A 27588-nucleotide genomic window follows, 5' to 3' on the forward strand; every position below is an offset into this window, starting at 1 on the left:
TCCACCAATAATGCATTAGTGTTCTAATTTACCAAATCTCCAACATCTATCATTTTCTTTTACTGTCATATGATCAAATCTGATAGGTGTGATATGGTACCTCAGAGTTGGTTTAATTTGATTTTTCTGATCAAAAGTGATTTAGAGCATTTTTTTCATATGGCTAAAAGGAGCTCTAATTTCTTTCTTTGAAAACTGCCTGTTAATATCCTTTAACCATTTATCCAATGGGGAATGGCTTGTATTATTATAAATTTGACTTAATTCTCTAAATATTTAAGAACTGATGCCTTTATCAGAAAGAACAGTCATAAAAATTGTTTTACAGATTTCTGCTTTCATTCTAGTCTTGTTTCATTAACTCTGGTTGTGCATAAACTTTTTAAAAAATTTAATGTATTCAAAATTATCCATTTTGCATTTCACAATGTTCTCTTTCTCTTGTTTGGTCATAAATTCTTCACTTCTCAATAAAGTTGACAGGTAAACTATTCCCTGCTCTCCTAATCTGTTTGTGGTATCACCCTTTATATCTAAATCATGTACCCATTTTTACCTTATCTTGGTGTATGGTGTATGATGTTGGTCTATGGCTAGTTTCTGCCATACTACATTCTGGTTTTCCCAGAAGGTTTTGTCAAATAGTGAGTTCTTATCCCAGAGGCTGATTTCTTTGGATTGATCAAGCAGTATATTACTATAGTCATTTTTACTAAGCCTTTTGTACCTTATCTATTCCATTGATCCACTACTCTATTACTTACCCAGTATCAAATAGTTTTGATTACCCCATTATAACGTAGTTTTATATTTGAATTGTCTTAGGAAGATTCTGATGATCACGTGGCAGGATAAGGTACCAGACACTGAGGTCCTTACTCAAACTAAACTGCCAAGCATTCACACTCTGCTTCATAGAGCGCAACTCCAATGGGCTGGCCATTTTATTTGAATACAAAATACTTTCACCAAAAGGACTGTTTAATGGAGAACTCACACAGGGTTCATACAGTGTTCAGAAGAAGCAATATGAGGACACTCTCAAAGTCTCATTCAAGAACTTTGGAATTGATTGTGTGGCATGGGAGACTCTGGCACAAGATCACTCACTCACATGAGAGAAGGTGCTGTGCTCTATAAGCAAAGTAGAATTAAAACAGTTCAAAGGAAATGCAAGATGCACAAATTTAGAGTATCCACCATAAAAGTTCACACAGACTATTTGTGTCCAAACTGTGATAGAGCATTCTGAACTCATATTTGTCTGATCAACCATAGTTGGACATATTGAAACTTGACTTTAGCACAGTGATGTCATTTTGGTCCTCACTGAGAATGAAAGACAAAAACCAATCAATCAACAACTGACTCTCCTTCCTTTGTATTTTTGTCATTAATTCCCTTCATATTCTTCAATTTTTGTCCTTCTAGATGAATTTTGTTATTATTTTTATAACTCTATATAATAATTTTGGGCTCCTTTGTATGACACCTGAATAAGCAAATTAATTTACATAGAATTGTCATTTTTATTGTATTGGTTCAAACTACAGATGAACATTTGAAATGTTTCCAATTGTTTAGATCTGTCTTTATTTTTGTGAAAAGTGTTTTGTAGTTGTATTAGCATAGTTCCTGGGTTTGTATTGGCAGGTAGATTCTCAAATATTTTATATGGTTTAGAATTGTTTTGAATGAAATTTCTCTTTCTATATCTTGTTACTGGGCTTTGTTAGTATTGTATAGAAATGCTGATGTTTTGTGTGGGTTTTTTTTATGTCTTGCCACTTTGTTAAAATAATTAATTATTTCCAATACTTTTTTATTTGATTCTCTGTAGACCATGATATCATGCAAAAGGAGTGATAATTTTGTTTTCTCATCATCTATTCTAATTACTTTAATTACTTTTTCTTCTCTTATTGCTAAAGCTAACATTTCATTACAATACTGAATAATAATGGTGATAATGGGCAAACTTATCTCACCCCTGATCTTGTTAGGAAAGCTTCTAGCTTATCCCCATTACATATAATCCGTGCTGATCGTTTTAAATAGATGCTACTCATCATCTTAAGGAAAACTCCATTTATTCCTATGCTTTTAATAGTAATGGGTGCTGTATTGTATTAAAAGCTTTTTCTCCATCTGTTGAGATAATCATATGATTTCTGTTGATTTCGTTATTGATACAGTCAATTACATTCATAGTTTTCCTAATATTAAACCAGTCCTACATTGCTGGTATGAATGCCACTTGGTATCCTCATTATAAATTGCTGTAATCTCTTTACTAATGCTTTATTTTAAAATTCTGTATCCATATTCATTAGGGAAATTGGTCTATAATTTTCTTTCTCTGTTTTGACTCTTCCTAGATTAGGTATCAGTAACATACTTATGTTTTAAAAGGAATTTGGTAGGACTCCTGTGCGCTGGCCTATGAGTGACCACAAGCACTCTTTTCCACCCTGAAACTGTGAACAGGGTCCCTGCTCCCCTAAGGCTAGAAGTTCTGGTGTGTTAGTACTTTTTCTCACACTGAATTGAACCCAGATCCATATATTGGCAATGTAACAGAGGCTGCTCCTGGTGTCAGTAAAGGGACCTCTGTTATCTCCTCCTGACCATTTGCCCAGCCCTCTTACCCTCTTTAGGCTGAGAGGTCTGGAAGCAGTTTCAGTTTCAGTCACTCCTGACCCCTGCTCTTGGTTTGCAGGGCCCAATCTGTGCTGTTGTTGTGCTCTACTCCCACTCTGCTGCAACATATCTTTATTGTCAATCTTGTAGTTTGTCTTGGGTGGGAAAATTGTTTCACTCCATCCTTTTTTGTTGTTTTTTCTCTGTTGCTTTAGAATTTGGGGGGAGTATTTTTTAAAAGTGTTTGGAGGAGTTTGGGTGAGATCTCAGGCTAGTCCCTGCCTTTTCCCCACCATCCTGGCTCCCATTCCTTTAGTTTAGAATATTAAATTTCCAAAGTCCTTATTTTTCAGTATCTCATACTCCAGTTGAATAGAATCTGTAATCTCATTATGTGGATTTTTCCTCTAAAAATGAAAATTAGTATGCATTCTTAACTATTCTTTCTTGTCAACATCCTTCCATTAGTTCATCAAAGAGCATGCATCCAGTGTACTCAGGCTTTCCTTTTTAATCATAGGAATAACACTAGAGGAGAGAGACTGACCTTAGGTTATACACCTCTCTATCAGTGTAACTGTCCCATTTTCTTTTTCTGTCATATATTTCTTTCATAATGATGTTCTTTTCCCATTTCTGTTTCATTGGTCATTTCATATTGTGAATCCTACTCAAACAAACCATATGTCTTCCTATTGCTCTCATTGTGGTTTTCATATTTATTTCTGCAGAGACTGTAATATTCCACGAGTCATGAGTATACAATAGCACTGGTGGAATGATGAAATTAAAGACATGGGCTTTTCTTTTAAGGAAAAGTTCTGTGCTATTAAAGAAATTCTACCATCTGCCAAAGGAAATTCAGCCTACTCTCTTCCTTATTTTGAATTCTAATCCAAACTTATTATACAGTTACAATGTCTTTCTCAGACATATCTATCTATATCTATTTATGTCCATATATGTCCATGTATCTATCTAGATGCCTATATAGATAGATAGATAGATATGCAACTATGCATATGTATATTTTCATTGTCTTCCATGTGATATTGATAGATAGATAGACAGAAAGACAAACAGACAGACAGAAAGATAGATAGATAGATAGATAGATAGATAGATAGATAGATAGATAGATAGATAGATACAAGTATACATACAGATAAACTAGACATATATGCACAGAGGAACTTATACTCTGTGCTGAAAATACTCACCAAGAGTATAGAAACAGAAGGTACTGGGGAAGGACATCAAAATATACATTGACATACCAGGACTGCTTGAAGTATAAGATCTGACATCCAGCTGAGAACAATTCTGTGCCACTATAAAGCACTTTGAGAAGAGACTGCAAAGAGTAAAAAGTGAATTGTCTATAACAGGTGCATGTTAAGAGGATTTTTAATTTCACATCCTAGAGAAATTAAAATCAAAGAGGAAAGAGTCAGAAAGCGTACAATAAGGTACAAATTGAAAAAAAAAAAAAAAAAGACTGAAGATTCCAAATAACTCAGGAAGAGGAAAATTCAGTTAAAGTGTTTGAGCATAGGAAAATAAAATAACAGGAACTATATTGATATTAATAAAAAATACAGCTTCTAGATGAGGTAAATGAGTAAGGATATCTATGAATAAATATTGCTAGACAAGGGAAAATGAATAAATACATTTTTAATCAGAGAAACCTGTGGATTCCCAAGAGAACATGAAATTATAAAAGGCTGTTCACAAATTATGTAAAAGAGAAATAAGAATTGTAAAGACAGAAAGAATGGCATATTGAGAGAAAAGTTAGCAAAATTATTTCTAATTTCTAAAATTTAAATGCATGGTGATAAACTTTATCAAAGAAAGAAAAAATAATTCATAAATAATTGGGATTACAAATTTTCAGAAGTAAAGGGCAATCTGGAATAAGAAAAAAATAGCAATAAATTTAAAACAAAAATAAGAATAAAAACAATATTATGTTTTCTATACAAGGAAAATATATTTATATTTAAGACAAGAGAGGTAGAGAAAGTTTATTTATAATAAGTTTTCCAGTAGATTATAAGTAAAAAAATGAACATCATAGTGCAAGTGTTTTTTTCATTGTCCAGAACTGCTGAACACAGATGAATTCATAGAAATTCACCTGGAGGGTATCCCAGATTAAACTCTGATCAAGAAAATCAAGATAAAAGTTATACTGACTGATTTCTGTAGACTGAGGCAACTGAGGAACATAGAAAGGGCTCAAACACAGCAGCAGAAGCCTAGCAGCTAGCTGAAGCATCCATCCAACCAAAGTATCAGTAACTTCTCAATCTTTGACAAGTCACTTGTATTTATGCCATGTATCTAGTCAGTTTCCAAAAATATCTACATGATATCTTTTGTATCTGATTGTTTCTCTCTTTTCATATAGAATATATGAATATAGAGTATATCAGAACATTCTTAATCAGTCTGCATACATCATTTCTCCCCAACCCAGACAATCAATCATTTCAAGTCATCTAACACTCATTAAACATCTTCTAAATGACAGATATCATACCAATTCCTGTTGATACAAGGAAAGGCAACAACAATAACAAAACAGTACCTCATCTCAATTAGCTCTCAGTCTAATGTGAAAGAACATATGTACAAATAAGATATAGACAAGAAAAACTGGAGATAATCTAAAGAACAATGTGCTAAGAAGAAGGAGGACTAGAAAAGGCTTCTTGCAAAAAGTTTACAGGTTAGACAAAACTTCACTGATTTCAATTTTTGCATTAAAGAACCAATAATTGTTAGTGATAATGACATGGCTATTGTTTACCTGTTTGCTTTTTTTTCTTTCTTTCTGCTTTCTTTTATTCTGAACATGTGATCTTGTCTCTGAAATATACTCAATTTAAGAAATCACTCCACCATGTGAGATCAGCATATAAATTATGTTCTTAGAGATTTACCTGGGCTCTGAAAGATTAATTGATAGAGATAGGACTTAAACCCCATTCTCATTTACTTGTCTTCCTGTGACCTTTGGCAAGTAATTTAACTTCCATGAGTCTTCCTTTATTCAATTTCAAAATGCATAGGTAGACAATAGTTCCCCTTATCTCTAAAACTATGATCATATGACTTGCTGATTTCAAGAATCTACATCCTTTGTGCCAAACCACCTCTTATACTGCTTTTGTGTTATTTGGGGCATTTATTCATTCATTGGACAGGACTAAAATGTTATTTAGATTTGATAACTTTTCAATGCCCTTATTATTCCCTCTCATTTAATTCTTGGAGGCATTTGATTTTAAATAGACATGCATGAAGACTAGAAACAGTCAAAATGATGATGATATCATTATAGAAAAAGTGCTAGGTTAAATACAGGATGTTTCAAAAGTTTTATGAGTTTTGAGTCATTGAAGCTTGAAATTCACCTAAGACTCTTTAGACACTGCATATTGGAGCAGGAGACCTGGCCTGGCATCCTCTCATTAAATCCAATTCAAATGTCTATCTACTTTACAGATGCTAGCATCATGTAGTAGAAAGAATTATGATTTTGCCATGAGAAGATATGAATTCTTCAGTCTATATTGATTACCAGCCATATGACATAGAACTAGATATTTAAATTCCCTTAATTTCATTTTTATAATCCAAAAAGTAGGCATAGCAAATGCATTTCTTGCCTCACAAAGACTATGTGAAAAGCAAAGTATGTAACATATACTTAAATGTTTTTGTAGCCATCAAGTACTGTGTAGATGTAAGTGAATACAATTCAGATAAAAGAAACACAATACTTGAAGAACTTTTATTTTGACTGTAGACCTGTGACCATTTATTAACTACTTTGAAGTTCTCTGAGATAAGCACAATGCTAAACCTTGAAGTTAGGATCTTCAAATATGAGGGTATTGAACTTTAGACAAATGTGGTTACAAGAGACTTTTAAAAAATTCCCCATGCCTTTAAGACACAAAGAAAAAAATGCTGCTTTTCTTAAAGACTTTCCTTAATTTATGAAGGAATTACCTGATAAGTAGATCCCTCAAATAAACCTGTGATCTATTGCAATGTTAATATAGCCCTCCAGCTGGCAGAAAAAGATAAGAATATAGCAGCAATCTTAATGAGCACTTGTTCAGAACAATTACATTATAATAGTCATTTTATATAATATTTGGATGTTTGACATTTATTCTACTTTTTAAAATCCATCGATTAATATATATTTTTCATACCCAAGTTTTCATGTAAAATAATGTTGGCAATGAAAATAGTCATTTTTTTATTTCTGCAATTAAAGACATTTTATTTCTATATTGTTTTTAATTTAAAAAAAAAAGTTTACATTGTTTAATTGCTTCTTACCGAAAAAGAAAGAGAATGAAAAGAAGAAAGGAAGGAAAGAAGGTAGGTTAGATGGAAGAATGGGAGGAAGGAAGGATCAATTGAAAGAAGGAAGAAAGGAAAGAACGAAAAAAAAGAAGGGAGGAAGAAGAGGAAGAAGAAGGAAAAATGTAGTGGGAAGAAAGGTGGATAGAAGATTTAAAAAGTCTTTATTGAAGTTTTCCCGAAGAGCAGGTAGATAGCTGAGGTTGATGAAAATCCCATATCTTGAGTCCAAATTTTTTAAAAAACAAATTCAGATAATTATTGTAACATAGTTGTCCCTTTTTTAGTTCTCTGTGTTTTATGTATTGAATGATATTTTCTGGATAAGGGGTCCATAGACTTCACCAGAATATCAAAGTGGTACATAACATAGAAAAGGTAAAGGACAGCTGAGATACTATAGAGCAATGAAGAAGCCAGAAGTAAACACATTACATGGAAGTTAAAGGAAATAAGCTTTTTGCTATATATTACAGAGGCTAATTTAACAACCAAAATTTCACTAAATAAGAAAAGTAGAGTATATTTGGTTGGGTGGGGTCATTAGTATAATCTATAGTCATAGAATTTAGAATTAAATTTAAAGTTTGGAAATCTAGCTTAAGCCTCTTTTATCAAGTAATTTAGCACAACTACCTAATGTAAAAGGTACTTAAAGGAAAGGAGGATTAAAGGAATCTCATTGTCAAATTTTTTCCCTTATTTTCTGCTTAAAATTCCATTATTGGAAATATCCATTTGTTCAGGTCTTGAAATATGTTTCGTTTTCCAGAATTCTTTATTAAGTGATAGTAACTTAGAATCTGTAAAATTTCTATTCAATAAAAATGCATTAAGCAGTTGCCATGTTTAGGATTCAGTACTAAAGATAGAAACCAAAGACTGTGTTCTTCAGGTACTTATAATTTGATAGAGGATAAGTTACTAAAGTGGTTTGCCATTTCCATCTCCAGCTCATTTTACAGATGAGGACTTGAGTCAAACCAGGTTAAATGACTTGCCCAGGGTCACACAGCTAGTAAGCGTCTGAAGCCAGATTTGAACTCAAGATGAGTCTTCCTGTCTCCAAGCCTAACATTCTATCCACTGCACCACTTAGCTACCTACAGAAATAACTATAATAAAAAGCAAAATGTAACAAATCTGGACAAAGTACTAAGAGACAATTTAGAGGAGAGAAATTATTTTCAATTGATCAGATCAAAAATAAAATATTGATGAAGGAAATGGTACCTGAATTGACATCTGAATTAAGAGAAAGCTTTGGCAATAGAGAAGGGGACGTTATTAATCATGGAAAGGGAGGGAGCTAGTATAAGCAGTAATGAAAGAAAGGAATGAAAACTATATGGTAGTAAAGAGTTTAAACTGACTGGAAAGTAGTATGAAAGCAGTGTAAATTATATCTTTAAAAGTATTTTTATTTCAAGAAAGGACTCAAATTGCATTACTGGAATTGGTGGTCATAAAAATAAAAACCATCCTTTAATACCTTTTTATTGGATTGATATCTTTTATTTTCATAACAACAATTTCAAAATTTTCCCTCCATCTTTTGTAGAAAAGAGCCATTCTATGTTGCGAAGAATAAAAATAAAGGGATTTTTAAAAAAAGCAATTCAACAAAAAGCAATACAATTGCTTGAGAGCATAAACGATCATCCACACCATAATTCTCCATCTCTGCAAAGAAAAAAGAAATTTACATTTTTCATTTCATCTTCAGTATCACATTTGGGCATGATAATCCCATAGCACTTCATTTCAGAGTTTTGGATCACTCCCTTGAGGTTATTGTAGTCACTAGGTAACTTGTTTCCTTGGTTCTTCTGACTTCACTTTGAAGCAGTTCTTGTAAATCTTCCTATGCTTCTCTGAATTCTTCTCATTCACTATAATAATATTCCATTACATTCATTCACCACAATTTTTTTTGTAGTTCCCTATGAAAAGGCATCTAATTTTTTCCATTTTTTCTAACACACATACAAACACAGTTCTTTCATGAATATTTTAGTATGTATGACAATTTCTTTCTGATTTTGACATTCTTGAGGCAGATGTCTAGCACTAGGATCTATGGGTTAAAAGAGATGAATATTTTAATCATTTTTTAAAAGTAATTCTAAACCATACTTTATTATAGTTGGTCAAATTAAGATTTAATCAATAGTGAGTTTGTCTGGATATCTTTCCATGATATCTCCAAAACTGATTATTCTGATAGATTGTTTCTTCCCCACTTGTTTACATCAATATATGTTTCTGAAATAAAACAAGCATTTCTATAACATAGTATGATTGTCCATGAAACTGCAAATCTACTAAGCATATCTTGCTATTCCTTTAAAATATAAAACAAAATTATCATGTAATTTTTTTCCTTTTTTCTACTGTCCCCCCACCTTTTCCTAGAGATGGCTTTGCTTACACACAAATAGGTATTTATATGTATGTGTACCTATGTATACATGTGCGCATATGCACATGCAAATATGCATATATTCATATGTGTATGTAACATTATTCTATGCAGAATTCTATTTCAGTTCTTTCTCTGGATGCAGATGGCATCTTCATATGTCCTTTATAATTAGTTTGTGTATGTATAATAGTCAAAATAGCCTATTCATTCAAAAGTGTTCTTAAATTAATATTGCCGTTACTACATACAATGTTTTCTTGGTTTTGTTCATTTTGCTCTTCATTATTTCATGCAAGTCTTATCATTTTTAAAGATCATTGAACTCATCGTTTCTTATATCACAGTAGTATTCCGTATTATACCACATATATCATCACTTTTCAAGCATTCCACAATTGATGGGCATCCCCACAACTTCCACTTCTTTGCCACTACAAAGAAAGGTGCTATAATTATTTTAGAATATTTAGAACACTTTGCCAAGAGTGCATTAGTGTCTCAATTTTCCCACATCCATTCCAACACTTGTCACATTTTTCTTTGTCATATTAACCCATATGATAGATGTTCGGTGGTAGCTTAGAGTTGTTCTAAGTTGTATTTATCTAATTAACAGTGATTTATAGCATTTTTACGTATAAATAGTTTTGATTGCTTTTCCTGAAAGCTGCCTGTTTGCACCTTTCACCAATTAACAATTGAGGAATGGCTCTTATTTCCATAAATTGATTCAGTTCTCTATATGTTTGAGAAAAGACATCTTTGCTAGAGATCTAGCAATTTTTTAGAGCTGTAATTTTTTCAGTTATGATTATTATATTTCCCTTCACCCTGCTTTCCTCCTATTTACTCTTCTCTCCCTTTCTCTCCCTCTCTCTCTCTCTCTCCCTCTCCCTCTCTCTCTCCCTCTCTCTTCTCTGTCTCTCTGTCTGTCTCTCTGTCTCTGTCTCTGTCTCTCTTCTCTGTCTCTCTGTCTCTGTCTCTCTCTCTTTTTCTCTCTCACATACATACATACTCACACCTTCCCTATTTTAGGCATTAGAATTATATAAGGAAAGTTCAGTTGATTTTTTTTTATTTTCAATTTTTATAACATAATCTATGTAACAAACATCCTAATTATTCTATAAGATCTAGACAAAACTGACCTGTAAATCTGTCTACACAAGAGTCTTATTTCATTTTATTTTCACTTTAAGTTTTTTTTATTTATAACTTTCTTTTCAAAATTTTGAGGTCCAAGTTCTTGCACTGCTTACAGCCCTTCTCCCATCCATTGAGAAGTAAAGTATTATAATATTCCTTATATATATAAAGGCATACAGAATACATTTTTCCATGTTAGCCATTTTATAAAGGCAAATAAAAAAAATAAAGTGAAAAAATATTCTTCAATTTGTACTCACTAATTGATACATATTAGATTAGATTACATTGCTCAGAGTCAAATGGTTGAAGGCTTTAAATGCCCAAATTAGGAGTCTATGAATTTGTTTCTCAAACAGTGGGGAGCCACTCAGGACTTCTGAGTAGATGAATAAATGATAAGAAGAACATGTTAGGAATACTACATTTGCACAAATGTTAAGATTAGATTGGTAAACTGAATGCAGAAAGTTCAGGTGGAAGAATATTAGAATAGCTAAAGCAAAATTTAAGGAGAATAGAAATTTAGATGGTCTATGTGGAACTGTATAGAAAGGCAGAGGTGGAACAAATGTGTGGAGGTGGACTTGCTTGTACTTACAAACTAATTAAATAGAGGGGATAGTGAAAGATAAAGATCAGCCGTGACTTGAGGTTATTACCTTAGATAAAAAGGAAGATAGTCATGTCATGAACTGAAAAAGAAGTTAGAGAAATTGAAGAGGTGAGTTTCTGAGAGGAAATCAAAAGTTTAATTTGGACATGCACAGTCTGAGCTCCAATGAGAATATAAGCATGAAAATACCTAATACATTTTTATGGCCACAACCTCTGGTATGCCAGTGCTCCTCCTTCACCTAGAACTGCCGCCCAGGACTGCAACTGGGATCTGAGTATGGGTAAAGCAACAGAATCCTGCCTCAGTGCTAGCAAAGAGACCCCTGTAATCTCCTGTCCAGTTGTTCAACCGTCTTAATGTCTGTGAGCCGAGAACTCTGAAAGCAGCTATGACTGCCGCTGAATCAGTGGCTCCCAAGGCCTACTCCTGTCTTGCTGGGTTTCTTTTTGAGCTGCTTGCACTCCTCTATCAACAGATCTTTTTTACCAACCTTCCAAATTATTTTGGCCTTGAAAATTGTTTCACTCTTTCTTTTTGTGTGTTCTGCTGCTCTAGAATTTATTTAGAGTCTTTACTTAAAGGTATTTGGAGGAGTGAGGAGAGCTCAGGCAAATCCTTGCTTTACTCCAGGATCTTGGCTCCATCTCCCCAAATTTATAAATTATTTGAAAGTAAACAGTTTTGCTGGTGATGCAATAGATTTGACTATATTGAAAATAATAAATTGATAGGACAGAGTCAATGAGAGTAAAATTTATGAAGTTATTATCTGCATAATACTATCCTTAATGCTGGGAATAAAAGATTTACTTTCTAATGGATTCCCACCCTTAAGGAGTTTATGCTATAATAAGAGAGAACACAGGTACCCAAATATCAATGACACAAAGGATAATAAGATCAGAGTAATGGAGGGCCCCCAATAAAGCACTATGAGAAATTTCAAAACTAAGGGGTAATTTTTACCTTTAGGGGTATGAGAAAGTGGAATATTTCTGATTGAGTAATACAGGGAGAATTTTAAATGAAAGAGGATGATACAAGGCTGAAAAAAGTAGGATGACACATGATTTTTGGAGGGGTTAAATGTCAAAAGAAAAATGTATGCTTTATTTAGTATGTGATAGAGAAACTATAGGTTTTGGATAAAGCAGTTCTGAGTTTGTTATCTTCTTTTGGGTGTTTTGTAATCTTCCTTGTCACCACAGTAACTTTGTATATTCAGAATTTTTTCTGTTGTTTGCTCGTTTTGCCAGTGTATTTCTTGTCTTTTAACTCTATGCTAAAGTGGGGCTGTGCTCCGATGGGAGAGGGTGTACTTTCCCAAGCTTTAGGGTTTTTGTGCAGTTTATTTTCAGAGCTGATTTTGAGAGGCTATAAGCATTTCTTCCAAGGTGGTGTGACCTAAGGAGGGGTGATTTTACTTCTCTCTTGGCCTGTATTCTGGTCTGTGAGTGACCACAAGTATTCATGTGCTCTGGAACTGTGACCTGGGACTCTGTTCCTTTGCAGCTACAAGTTTTGTTGTGCTGGTGCTCATCCTTGTCCTGGGATTACCACTTAGGCCTGTAATACAGATCTGATTATGGGCAATGCAACAGAGTCCTGCTCCCCAATGCCAGCAAAGAGACCCCTGTAATCTCCTTCTGACCAATTGTCTGACTGCTTTACTATTTGTGGGCTGAGAACTCTTGAATAAACTGATGTCACAGTTGATTCTTTCACTCCCAAGACCTGCTCCTGGTTTTCTGGGGCCCAGGTCTGTGCTGATGCTGGATTGTGCTTGTCCCACTGCCACAGATCTTTCTTGTCAACCATCCAAGTTGTCTTTGTCTGGAAAATTACTTCACCCTGTCTTTTTGTGGTTTATGCTGCTTCAGAATTATCTGGAAGCATTATCTTAAAGGTCTTTGGTGAAGAACATGTGAAAGCAAAGTCCTTTCTCCTCCATCTTGTCTCTGCCCCCCCCAGAAAAACCTATTTTTTATTAAAGACCTTTATTTTATAAATCAAATGTTTCTACCCCTTTGCAGAGTGTGGGTGAATATCAATTTAGCTACAAGCAGAAACAAAAAAAATTGTTACTGACTCCAGCTTGTCCCTTTTATGAAACTCTGGAGTAACTTACATGGTTCCAGGTAGCATGAGATGATTTGAAGTGACTTATTGTTTCTTCTGTAAAGGAATAGAACAAATTCAAAGACTGTAAGAATAAAAGTAATAGAATTTTGTTTTAAAGAGTCCTTGATGACTGCTGCCTAGCATGTTAAGTTTGAAGGGAATCACAAAAGAGATAAAGTGGGGCTAGGAACTAAAGGAACTATGATACCTTTTCTCTGATGGAGAAAAAAAATACATAGTAGCAGCAATTCAGCACAGAATCACTGAATGAAAGCTTCGGAGATCTAGTAGAAAACAGGCCAGAGACTTCTGCATATAGCAGTATAGTGGAGACAACTGACCAACAGAGGATCCTGGCACTATGCAGTAGAAGCAAAAGCAACTTGCTGTTCAGGGATATCACTAGAATAACATAATATTAGCAAATGTTTAGAGAATAAAACAGCAGTATTGGAGACAAAAAGGCATTTGCACAGAGATGCCACCCTAAGAATGTGAGTTGCCATGACTACATGCACTTCACAGCAATACATGTTCCCTGGACAGATGTGTTTTCAATTACAATTCTTTTTTACACATGGTGTGATACTGTCTGGGGGAATGTATCTTTGCATTTGTGGTAGTATTATTAATGCCTTTCTTTGAATTCTTTTCCCTTCTAGTTGATATAGTGAAAGCATCATTAGTGAGGACTCTCAACAAGTAATTTTCACTGGATATCGATGCAGAATATGCCTTATATGTACAATAACTTTCAAATAATCCACATTTGGGATGTGAAAAAAAGCAGGATACAGTATGGTACATTGTTATTTAACTAAAGCCTTCTTTGTGTTTTGATGTAATTACAAAAGTCATTAGACTATTTTGGACATTTTGCTTTAATTGAATCCAAAAAAGAAATGGAGAAACCCTCAATAATTTGGAATAGAATTCTTGGTCTCAGTGAAAAGGGGTAAAGCAATGACATTCTGAAATAATCGACCCTGCTACCTGCCAGTGGAATGATTGCTATCAGAAACATGACATATTCAGTGTCTTCAAATTCAATTTAAGACTGTCACTGAAAAAACATTTTGTGCATTACTCTTTATTCAATATTTTCTTCTCTGACTTCACCAAGTAATCACCTACATTTTTTTTCATTTCAGGAAAACTGTGAATGTAACCTAGCATATGTTTTATTGTTGACTAGAGGACTTTCAGAATAGTCTTGAGATAGCTCCCTGAGGAAATCCCTATCATCAGCTTCCTTTCTCCCTGAATCTTCAAGAGAAAAATAATGTAAAAACTAAGAATATGTTATAACATGAAGTGGGTCAAGGAAGGACTTTAGTAAAGAGTGAAAAGAACTCATAATAAAGTAATTTATGATCTAGATATCCATTTGTAATGGGAGTTGAAGATCATACCCACCCACTGACAGGCCTCAAATGGGGTTATTGAGGAAGGCTTGATTAGAGGAGGCTTGTTTCCTATGAAGGCCCACACCTTTACCTGATTGCTAACGAGTCACTGGGTCATGAGGTGTCTTGCCCTCTGGCTCTGAAAAAAGTATGTATACTCTGAGGGGAGGTTTGGCTTTGGGAGTAAGTTTTAGAAGATGGTTTGTGTACCAGATTAGACTCCTGGAAGCCACTTTGCAGCCCTCTGACTCTGAAAACCCAGATGTTGGTGCTTCCCTTTCTGGTAACTATGTATGTATGTAATGGTCAGACAATTGGAAGCCTGTCTTTATTTCTTTTCTAGTATTTTTCTCTCTTAGTGAACAATATATGCACTTGATTAAAAGAGACTGTTAAAAAGTTTGTCAAAAGTTGCCTTTCATTTTAGAAAACAGATCAAAGAACTTGTGATAGCAGATCCCCAGTGTATGTTGGGGTGGTTATTGTTACAGTGTTTCATTGGGGGCTTCACTGTAAGCCCCCCATAATAACTTTTGTATGTTCAAGTACACACACCCACATTCACACCGACACACACACACACGCACACACACACACACACACACACACACTGGGGTGAAGGACGTATTCAGGGAAGACTAGTACTTCCAATGTCTGGCCTACTGAGATTTTTTCAGGACTGCTTGACATTTGATAAGATAAATCTTCATAAATTGATCTATTTTAAAGGAAAAAGAAAGTTTGAATTTTCCACAAAGAGTATAGGCAATGTGGACAGGAAACATAAAAATAGAATGAACCTACACACACACCCTTGTTTGCTGAGACAATTACCAAGTGTCAAATTCTCCCACAATCTGATTCAAGATTTCTATATTCAACTGAATGTTATAGTGTTCCTTCTTTGAGCTAATACTGATGAGACTAAGGTTCAAGTAATACCATTGTCCACCCTCCCGTGTTCCCCTCCACTGTAATAGGTCTTTCTTGCCTCTTCATGTGAGATAATGTACCCCATTCTACCTCTGCCTTCCTTCTGCACCGATTGTACTCATCCTTCTCATCCCTTAACTTTGTTTGTGTCATTCTCTCAAATTCACCTTATATCCATACTCTTATGTATATTCCTTCTTTCTTGATTGTTACTGATAATTTTTAAGAGTTACAAGTATAGACTTCGCATGTAGGGGTGTAAACAGTTTAACTGCACTGAATACCTTGTGTTTTCTTTTCCCTTTTTCCCTTTTTGTGCTTCTTTTGAATCTTGATGTTGGAGGTCAAGTTTTTGATGTAGTTCTAGTGTTCTTATAAAGGCTTGAGATTCTTCTATTTTGTTAAATGACCATCTTCCCTTTGATATGCTATGCTTAATTTTTCCAGGTAAGTGATTCTTAGTTGTAGCCATAGCTCCTTGGCCTTCTAGAATACCATGTTCCATGACCTCTAATTCTTTAATGTTGCAGCTGTCAAGTCCTGTGTGATCCTGACCATGACTCGCCAATATTTGAATTGCTTATTTCTGGTCACTTGTAGGATATTTTCCTTGGCCTGATAACTTTGAAATTTGGCAATAATGTTCCTTGGTGTTTTTATCTCTTTCCTGAGGTGATCAATGTATTCTTTCAATGCCTACTCTGCCCTCTAGTGGGGCAGTTAGGTGGTGCAGTCGATAGAGCACCAGTGCAGGAGTCAGGAGGACCTGAGTTCAAATCTCACCTCAGACACTTCACACTCACTAATTGCGTGTTCTTGGGCAAGTCACTTAATCCCAGTTGCCTCATCCTGGGTCATCTCCACTCATCCTGATGAATATCTGGTCACTGGATTCAGATGGCTCCAGAGGAGAAGTGAGGCTGGTGACCTGCACAGCCCTCCCTCACTCAAAACAAAGTCAAGTGCAAGTCCTGTCATTATTTCTCTGATGACATGGTCTTGTTTGGCAAGAAGGACGAACACACTCTGCCCTCTGGTTCCAAGATATTAGAGGTTTCAAGATATCAAGAAATTGATAATTTCTTGAAAAGTGCTTACCAGGTTTACATTTTGATTATAACTTTCAGGTAGTCCAATGATTTTGATATTCTCTTTCCTGGATCTATTTTCCAGATGAATTGTTTTTCCCATAAGGCAGTTTGCATTTTCTTTCTTTTTTCATTCCTTTGAATTTGCTGAATTGATTCTGGATGTTTCCTAGAGTCATTAGCTTTCACTGGCCCAGTTCTCACTTTTCAGATATTGTTTTCCTCAGTTAGTTTTATTTGCATGTTCATCCTTCATTGCCTGAAGAAGACCATGCCATCAGAGAAATAATGACATGACTTGCACTTGACTTTGTTTTGAGTGAGGGAGGGCTGTACAGGTCACCAGCCTCACTTCTCCAGAGCCATCTGAATCCAGTGACCAGATATTCATCAGGATGACTGGAGATAATCCAGGATGAGGCAATTGGGGTTAAGTGACTTGCCCAAGGTCACACAGTTAGTGAGTATCAAGTGTCTGAGGTGAGATTTGAACTCAGGTCCTCCCAGTTTCTTTTTCATTTGGCCAGTTGTATTCTATAAGTAGTTGTTTTCCTCAGTGGATTTTTGCACGTCCTTTTTCATTTAGCCAGTTCTGCTTTTTAAACAATTTTCCAAATTTTGACTCTTTTTTCATAATTTTCTTTACTCTCATTTATTTTCCCATTTTTATCTTTTACCTCCTTGGTATGATTTTTAAACTCATTTTTGAGTTCTTCAATGAGTTCTTTCTGAGCTTGAGATCACTTAATTTTTTTTTCTTTGGGGTTTTCCCCATAGGTATTTCAACTTTCTTGTCCTCTTCTGAGTTGTGTCTTGGTTTTCCTTTTCCCCATAATAACCTTTTATGATTATGATTCTTTTTTGTTTATTTTGCTTATCTTTTGGGGGAGATCTTTTTTCCCTTTCTTTTGGATTTAAGCTCTGCATCTAGAAGAGAAACGGAACTGCCTCTGGCTTTTATACTAGTGGCTGCAGGCTTTGGATGTCTACCTGGTACTGTATTGATATTGCCCTGAGATCCATAGGGGACCCTTGAGTATGGTGCTGTGCTGAGGTAGTCAGGTAGGGATTGACAGATACTGCTGAAGTCCATAAGGGTGCAACAGCTTACCTGGTGCAAACATAGGGTCCCACTGGAGGTGTCTGCCATGTGCTGAGGCACAGTGGAATATTTCTACATTTCCCCACAGAGGAGAAGAAGAGGAAAAAGAGGAAGAAGAGGAAGAGGACTAACACTGAAGCATGTGGTGGTCTGGTCTCTGGAGGCTGCCTGTTTGACCAGGGTTATGTTGGTGTTGGGGCTGGTCCTGGCTGGCATCTCTCTGCTTAAGCACCCATAGGTTTGGTGTCCACTCTGGAGGCTGCCTATTTGTCTAGGACTAGCTGCAGAAAATGGAGGTCTGGCTATTGGATGATGCCTGTTTGCCTGGAGTACACTGAAGCATGTGGTGGCTTTCAGAGTTAGACTCTGCAGTTTCCCCCAGCTATGCTAAGGCATTTGGAGGGCCCTGGTGGGGGTTTGCCTGCTCCACCACATTGGGGCTCTGGAGTCCCTTTGGTTTGTTGAGGTGGGGCTTGCTGCTTGCTTCCTGGGATGCTTCCCATCCTGCATTGCACTCTTCTTTCTCTTGTGTGAGACAGACCTTTCTTGCTAATCTTCCAAGTTTTTTGAAGTAAAAGATTACTTCACACTCTCCTTTTTCTAGTTCTGCAATTCTAGAATTTGTTTGGGGGCTCTATGGTTTGGTTGTTTGGAGATGATTATGGGAGAGTAACATTGATTTACTCCTTACTCCACTATTTTAGCTCCAGGAAGTCAATTGTTCTTCATCATCTTCTTCTTCTCCTCCTCCTCCTCCCCTTTGTCCTTCTCCTTTTTCTCCTTCTCCTACTTCTCCTCCTCCCTTTCCTCTCTCTTTCTCCAAATTGTAATTTTAGTACCTAGGCCTATTTCCATTTTTTATTTCTTGCTTGGCTCTCTGAGTTCTGAGAAATTTCTGCTACATGCCAAATTGCCTCTACCTAAGGGTATGCTGGTAAATATTTAGCAGCCAGGCCTCTAGGCAGGGAAAAAGTATGTTTAACACACATTCAATTTTAATTTGCATTATTATCATTTTCCATCAATTTCTTAAATCTAAACATTCTGCAAAAAAAATTCAAGCAATGATTTATAACAGTTGCCATTCCTGAGGTACAAATGCTAACTGAGCTTGTTTGACCTGCCTTCAGCACACGGTTGCATTTATCCTGTCATTTACCCCTCTTGCCCTAATTGCTTATCTATGTCTAGCATTCTGTTCTCTTCCTTATCCCTGATGCCTCACATTTTCCAAGTTTTAATTGTTAAAGTAAAAGAGTATATAAGTGTGACAATAATGCACAAGGCTAAAATAATATATCAGAGCAGTTGGGTGGTATAGTGGATAAAATGCCAGGGCAGGAGTCAAGAAGACTCATCATCATGAGTTCAAATAAAGTCTCAGATCAGACTGTCTAACTCTGGGAAAGTCTCTTAATCTTGTTTGCCTCAGTTCCTCATCTATAAAATGTGCTATAGAATGAAATGGCAAACTACTCCAATATCTTTGCCAAGAAAATCCCAAATAAGGTCATGAGGAGTTGGACACAACAGAAATGACTCAACAGGTATAACAACAAAAAGTAATTTATTAAAGCATATCAAGAAAACTTCCCGGTTTTAGACTTGATAGTTCTTTGGGATTTAAGGTGAGTTCTCTAATTAAGGCTCCCTAGGATTAATTTGCCTTTGCACTCCTCACTAAGTCTAATATGACTAGCTTCCAATGGCCCCAGAAGAGAAACCTGTGTTCCATAGCTCAGTGCCCCACACCTTCAAAATAAAGAGCAACCTCTACTTTGAAGTTGAATAAATGAAACATTTCATCATGGAGCCTATCTGAAGTATGTGTGGGGAGGATGTAATTATGGTTCCTGTAGGTAACAATCCAGGTATGCCTGCATATGAAGTTGAGGGAATATAATATAATATAAAACTTTGAAATGCCAGACTCTTAGAAGTAGAAGGATTGCTTAGATATATGTGAGTTTGTGGTGGTTAAAAAATAAATCATTTATATTCTTTATTCTGTCTGGCATCTCCTGAAATGGAAAAGCACATTATGTCTAGTCCATATGTCAAAGATGGCTTTTTTTGTCATTAAGCTTTTAAAAAATGCTATAGAACTTATTACACTCTAACCTACTAACTATAATTTAAATATTTCTGGATGCTCAAATTGAGTAACTCCTTAGCTAATATATCCCAAATTTCATAATGTATGCAGTAAATAACTGCTTACTCAGGGCTTTTTTATAATATACAATATGATAAATCTTTTTTGAAAGTATTTAATATAACAAGGCTCAGAGACAGGAGATAATACGTGTATTAAACATTTAGAATGAAACATTAGGGTCTGGCCTGTCGGTCCTTATGTTTCAGGTATTGTATGTGTCTTCATCCTTCAATGCCAAAGAAGACCATGCCACTGAAGAAATAATGACATGACTTGCACTTGACTTTGTTTTGAGGGAGGGAGGGCTGTGCAGGTCACCAGCCTCACTTCTCCTCTGGAGCCATCTGAATCCAGTGACCAGATATTCATCAGGATGATGGGAAATGAACCAGGATGAGACAATTAGGGCTGAGTGAATTGCCCAAGGTCACACAGGTAGTGAGTGTCTAAGCCAGATGAAGTTTGATGTGACTTCTGTAAGGCTCACCAATTGCTGAGAATGATATGATGTCCTAATTAGGCTTTCTAAGTACTGTATTTACATGCCATACTAACATAGAAGTAGCCCTCTCCATTTACAAACAAACCAAGAATAATCCATGTCGGAGATATTTCTATAGTATTTTTGTTGCCTTATGGCCAGTAAATTTTTATTATTCCCCTAAATATCCTTAGTAACTTACTGAATAAAAGCAATTCATGAAAGGAAAAGAAAAATGGAAGAAAATAGGATATGGGAAACAAGAATATCTTCAAATGGTTTATCCTGATTTTGTAGATAGATGGAATAATGACATTCAGTTCCAGTCAGAAATTCTGGATTATACTTAGTGGAAATATGGTTCTGTCAGCTAGGACATTCAAATTTACATAGTTTAACTTTTAGTAAGCCATGAACTTATTTGCCTCACTGCCTGAGTTTTTCCATTAAGAACTAAAACTAGTGTACTCCAGGCTACAAAATTTAAAGCTGTGTCCTCACCTGCAGTGGCACTTTTTACCTGAGATCAAGGGAGAGAGAAACTTATTTTAACTACCCATGACAACACCAAGCATTCCCGATATTCTGTGCTAGGATCTAGGGATAAAATATTCCAGAATTAGCTATACTACTGGCTGAGAGAGATGGAAAAGGTAATATGAAAGGCCATTAGTCTCCATGATATTTTCATAGGAGGTAAGCATTCAAGTAGTCCCCTGTGTGATTCTTTCAAGGAAGCAGTATAGTACATGTGTAGAAAGCATCATCTTAGCATGAACTTAAAGACAATCTACATACTCCTTCCATAGGTTTATCAAGTCTCTTGCTTAGTTTGGTATAATGGTTTCTTCCATCTTTGGTTCATTTCCATATTATATCAACTCTTCAATGAAATAAGCCCTTTGGAATGAACAAAATAATTCTGTAAATATATCATTCAGTTTACCTTTTATTAAAAAATGAAACTTGGAAGTCATAAAAATGTGCTTCTATATTTTATTAGGACCATTTAACAAATGTAATGGATTCATAATTCCCTGGCACATTTTAAGATTACCAGAAAAGATTTTGTTCTTACAGTTTTAAGAACTATATTCTAATATGGTTGGTTTTCAATAAATGTAAATATTAGATTTAGTTAATTCAAAAATGTAACATGTTTTTTTTTCCTTATGCATCCTGAGTCATATTTCTCAGTTTAAGATATAACCATTTAAAATTGTAAAACTTAAAAGAAACTGGGCTCTGTTTCTCTATAAACTCATAGTGTAAAGGAGAAAAAAACCTTGCATTTGGCGTCAGAGAAAATTGGTTTACTTTCCAACTTTTATAATGCCTCATTGTGTGACCTTAGGTAAGTAACTTAATTTCTCTAGGTCTCAGTTTCCTCTTCTGTAAAATAAGTGGATTTGGGTTGGATAATCTCTGAAGTCCCATCTAATTAATTTGATTAAGTTTATTCTTTCATCTTCCAGAAAACTTACTATAAACATCGATCACCTCTTAAGTCATTGAGCAAAGAAGACAAACAAGGTCAATGATATGTGAATCTCACCTGAGTTATTTCTACATACCTCGCACAGTGCTAATCTTAGAATTACTCCTTGACTGTAAACATCAACATATGATCTTTTGTTTACTCAATAAAAGTCTGTTATTAATCATGATAGGAGCATATTCTATTCCACTCACTCAGCATTTAAATGATTAGGAGGTAGGCATTATACTTAGTATTTGTTACATAAAGACTAAAATGTAGTAGTCCTTGCACTCTAGGAGTTGTCATTACTTGACTATATGAATACAGACAAACACATTTTTGTAAAATTATATACCTTGATAGAATCACTGCAAAAGTCACTAAAACTCATTTTTAAATGAAGTCTATGAAGTGTTAACTCTTATTTCTCATCTAATAAGGTTCTTTTTTGCCAATGGAATATTTTACTTTATAAATACTAATAGCTTTCAAAGCTGGATTAAATCTCTGAAGGCCTTCAATAAAACATCTGATATTTTCTTATAGCCATCTGGCAGTTTTAAAGATCACATTCATTTAAATCCCTCTGGATACTACATTTTTCTAAAATTGTACAAGGAATTTTGATTGATATGTCAGTCATTTTTTTTAAGTGTCAGCTTTCTTTAGAACCCTAATTCAGGAAATATTATGCCATTTATTAAAGATGTATAACACATCAGAAACCACTTTGAAATATTTTTGGCAGAGTTACTAAACTGGTAGATCAGGGGAATGCCACAGACAACAATAACTCAGATTTATGTAGCACTTAAGGTTTTGTGAAACATTTACCTGTGTTATCTTATGTGTGTGTGTGCATGTGTGTGTGTGTGTGTATTTACAGCAAGCCTTTGAGATAGATAATATTATCATTTGAACTTTACATGTGAGGAAAGTGAGTCTCAGAGATTGAGAGAATTCCATACAATCACATAACCGGTATTATAAGAGTCTCGATTGAAACTTGGATCTCCCTGATTCCAGGTCCAGCTCTCTAGCCATCATGCTAAAATGTCTCTCAAAAGATATAGATTTCTTGAATTCTCTGAGATGTTTGTCAAAGTTTCCCTAAAAATTTTTATGAATAGGATCAGAGGGCATGGAATATGTGATGATAGGATCGCAAAAGCCAGACCTGAAGACTGTTAATTCATGAATTAATCACAACCTAATGTAGTGCCATGGGAATCTGTCACTGGCCTTGTTTTTTCTCGTAGGCTTTTTTTTGTTTTGTTTTGTTTTTATTTATTTATAACTTGTGTATCAGAAGAGATGGGATGCTTATGCAATAGCAGATGACAGAAACCTGTGATTGATGGCTAACATTGGATAACAGAATTGGGATCCAAAAAGATATTGGCAGATTGGAACAATGCAATAATCCTAGGCTGCTGAATTTAATAGAGATACATATAAAGGCCTAATTTGACTTCTAAGAATGAACTGCAGAAGCTCACAATGGGACAGACAAGATTAGACCACTGATCATGTGAAAAAGACTTCAACATGGATCAATAGTATGATAAGAATTTCAAATAAAAATTAATGAACAGAAACAAAATGTCCATCTAGAACAAGAGATTTTGACCTTATAAGGTCTTATGTTACACTATTATGCCAACTTCTAAACACTACATTTTTGAAATAGCATTGATAATTTTGAGGGGAAAAAAGTGGGGAGTGCACAGAATACCATGAAGACATGGAACTGGATCATGAAATGATCAGTTGAAGGAAATGAGGATTTTTAGCCTTCAGAAGAAAAGATTTTTTTTGGAGGGGGAATGGGGTCCTGGAGAATGATATATGAGTTTATTTTAGGTCTTTGAAAGACTGTCATGTCAAAGGGATATTTGTTTTTTGCTGGCCCCAGAGAGCAGGATAAGTAGCAAAAAGTCAGAGACAGATTTCTGTTAAAACAATGGAGTCGGGTAGTGAGGTTGACAAAATTTAGAGCTGTTCAAAAGTAAAACAAGTTACCTCAGGAAATAGTGAGCTCCCCATAAATGGAGATCTTCAAATGATCACAGGGTGGAGAGGACATAATTACTGCTCAAGTATGAATTGGACTGTGGGATTTTTGAGCCCCTCTAACTCATTAAGTTTATGACTCCCTTATAGAAACATATTCATTTTCCATTGAACTTTCCAAACTGAATAACACTTGTGGCCTCATTTGAACATGTATCAGATATGAAAAACTGATTAGTTGAATATAAAATTTGGAAAATTATTTTAGCCTCATATAATCACAGGAAAACAGTCAAAATGAATTATGGCTGTATAATATGTACCCCAAAGAAAGAAAAAATAGTTTTACAGATCAAAACTTCATGTCTTGTGACTAATACTTCATTTTCATCATTGAATTAAATGAAATCATTCTTCTGAATAATTTGTACTGAAGAGTGGCTGTTACATTCCATGGTATTTCCCTAGACCTATGGCCTTCAGAGAGTATTGGTTAATGACAGTTTTCTGAAACATGAAATACAGCCTGTCTTCATACTCTTTAATTGTTTCCATTTCTTTTGACTCAAAGTAATGGGAACTGATATGGAAGCTAAAAAAATATTCTTCAGTTTCTTTGATGAAGCAATGTTTACATATAGAATGAACACATACACACAAATATATGTATGCATGTATGTATGTATGTATGTATGTATGTATGTGTATATATATATATGTGTGTGTGTATATATATATATGTACATATATATATATGGACCTAAGAAGTGAGCATTTCTTTCTAATCATTTATTTAGGTTATATTGAGTTTCATTTCTCTTTGCCTCTATTTTTTTCTTCTTTAGAGAGATATAAAAATTATTTCAGCTCTTAAGATTAGTGTTCCCAGATTCACAACCTCAGTTCCATCCTTAACTCTTCTGCATCTCACTATCAATCATTTATCAAGTCCTATTCTTTCTACTTCAACAGTATCATTTATTTCTGTTCCCCCATCTATAATCACAGAGCTTCCACACTAGAATCCAAGACCTCATCACCTTTTGTCTAAACTATTACTCCCATAATTTGTCTCTATGTCTTCAATCATTCACATTTACTTGCTAACCAACTTAATCTGAAACCTCTGTTTTGTTTCCCTACAAATAGAAACAAGATTGGACTGAGCCCTTACCCAAAAGACAGTTGTCCTGCCCTTGTCTGTCCTTGTAAAGAAAAAGAAGAGGGGTGGATTGGTCTCCTCATGGAGACAGCTAACCAGGCAATCCTGATTGGGGTGGTTCCAATTTTCTACCAAAGATTACTAAAGACGGTTGAGGTTCATAAAGCAAGCAACATACCTTAGTTGCTAGAGGGGCATTATCATCTACACTTAAAGGTCAATCAATCTACCCCAACTGCAGCCAATTGTAGGGTTTCCCAAGTACCCCAACTACCTCTCATGCTACATCTCAACATATTTTTGTACTGTCTGAGTCCCTGGCTTTGCTGAGGTGACCAGAATGACCCGTTTTATTAACAGCTATATACATCACTTTTAATAAGGTGTTAACTTGCCTAGAAAAAAAAATATGACTCAGTTTGCCTCAGGTTTATTTCAAATGTATGTGTGCATATTTGTGTGTGAGATATGCCTTCCTTAAATCCAATTCACACATAAGTCAAGATATCAGTCTTTTAATGTCTTTGAAAAATGGAGCACCTTGCTGCCACCATGTGGCTCTCTCTGTTGTAGCCCCTGTTTCTGGGGGCTCTGGGACCTGTGATCCATGGCTTTGTTGTGGAAAGTGAAGGTTCATTGCCTGAACATCAGGGACGCACTGAAATTGAACTACTCAATCCAGATGCTGTCCATTTAAGTAATGGAGAACATGAACTTGGGCAGACAGACTAGTGCAACACTGGTGAAATAGCTTATGCAGCCCTAGGAAATGAAGTGAATGGTGATCATTTAATGTCTGCGATTCCAGAAGAGACAAAAGACAGGCATAGTCCAGACCTCAATAGGCAGTTGTCATACTGGAGTTGAAGGCTCTAAATGCAACATCCACAAGAGCCTTTTTTTTTATCTAATTAGGTCTGGGGCAAATATTCCTGGTTAAGGAGAATATAACATAGTTCCTGAAGCTGTTCTCACAAGTTCACCACCTAAAGATGACTTTAATGGCACAGACAGTGCAAAACACCAAAGATGGATTGTGAGGAAAGAAATGTTACTGGTTTAAAAAGTTTCACTTTGCAAATTCTCAACATTTCACAGGACCTGATGGAATTTTTAAAACCAAATACTAGTGATTGTACATTAGTCTTATTTTACACCCCTTGATGTTGCTTCCATGACTCCACATTTTAATTTTTTACTACGAATATTTCCTTCCCTTCATTTTTTGTCATTGAATGACTCTCAACACAGCAGTCTCTTTACCAGATTTGGCACTGTGGCTGCTCCCAACATCTTGTTATTTCAAGGAGCTAAATCAACAATGAAATTTAATCATCCAGATCAGACAGTGGAAATTCTAAAAGACTTCATTTTTAATCAAACAGAGATAGAAGCCAAGAATGGTGTGAGAGTGACTGAAGATGATCAGATAGGCCCTCTTCCTTGCACTTTGGTGAAAACTATGCATTGGTTGCTTGTACTTTTCTTATACTTTTTAGTTAGTTTTATTGTGCATGCAACTATTTGGGCTGAAAGTATTCAATAGCTAATTCCTGAACAAGAATATGAGCATTCATAGCAATAATGGATTGAAAGATGAAATTGGAAAGATTAATTTCCATTTTTGATTCAGCAATTTATGCCAAAATTTCATTGTTTTACATGTATTACATTTTAGCTTAGGTTAAAGTAATTTTGCCTTTGAGCTACCAAATGTGCAAAAAAAAAAAAATATCACACCCTGGTGTTGTATACTAGTGTTTTAAAAAACATGAAAAGATTCAGAAAAAAATAATTGTTTTTCTTTTTTTAGTGCTTGGATTTAAAATTTCAAGGAACTCGGTTTTAAATGTGAAAAACTTTTCTGAATACAGAAGCAAATGAATACAGTAACCAAGTGTTTGGTAAACCCAAAGATTTCAAGTATTGGGGCAAGAACTCATTATTTGACAAAAAAAAGTTAGGAAAACTGGAAAATGGTTAGGTAGAAACTAGATATAGACCAACACTTCACAGTGTATACTGCATAGAAGTTCAAAATATTACATGATTTAGACAAGCTATCTTAAGCAAAACAGTGGAGCATAGAAGAAATTCCTGTCAAACTTATGGATAGTGAAAGCATCCGTATCCAAAGAAGAGAGGTTCAAGAGATTCATAGGAGGTAAAATGGCTAATTTTGACTAAATAAAATTAAATAGCTTTCACACAAACAAAACCAGTACAGATAATATTAGAAGAAAAGCAGGGAACTGGGGAAAATATTTGCATCAAATTTCTCTGGTAAAGGTCTCACTTTTAGAACATATAGAGAACTGAGCCAGATTTGTATGAAGAAAAGCCATTCCTCAGTTCACAAATTATCAAAGAATATGAATAGGCAGTTTTCAGAGGAAAGAAGTCCAAGCTATCAGTAGCCATATGA

The 27588-nt window shown here is 35.1% G+C and overlaps 1 pseudogene; it reads left to right on the plus strand.

The window, feature by feature from the left end:
• LOC140507827 (thioredoxin domain-containing protein 15 pseudogene) overlaps positions 1-26742 on the plus strand; it is a 124165-nt pseudogene extending 97423 nt beyond the window's left edge.
• The last annotated feature ends 846 nt before the right edge of the window (positions 26743-27588 follow it).

The sequence above is a fragment of the Notamacropus eugenii genome, chromosome 5, assembly GCF_028372415.1.
Source record: "Notamacropus eugenii isolate mMacEug1 chromosome 5, mMacEug1.pri_v2, whole genome shotgun sequence".
Taxonomy (NCBI): domain Eukaryota; kingdom Metazoa; phylum Chordata; class Mammalia; order Diprotodontia; family Macropodidae; genus Notamacropus; species Notamacropus eugenii.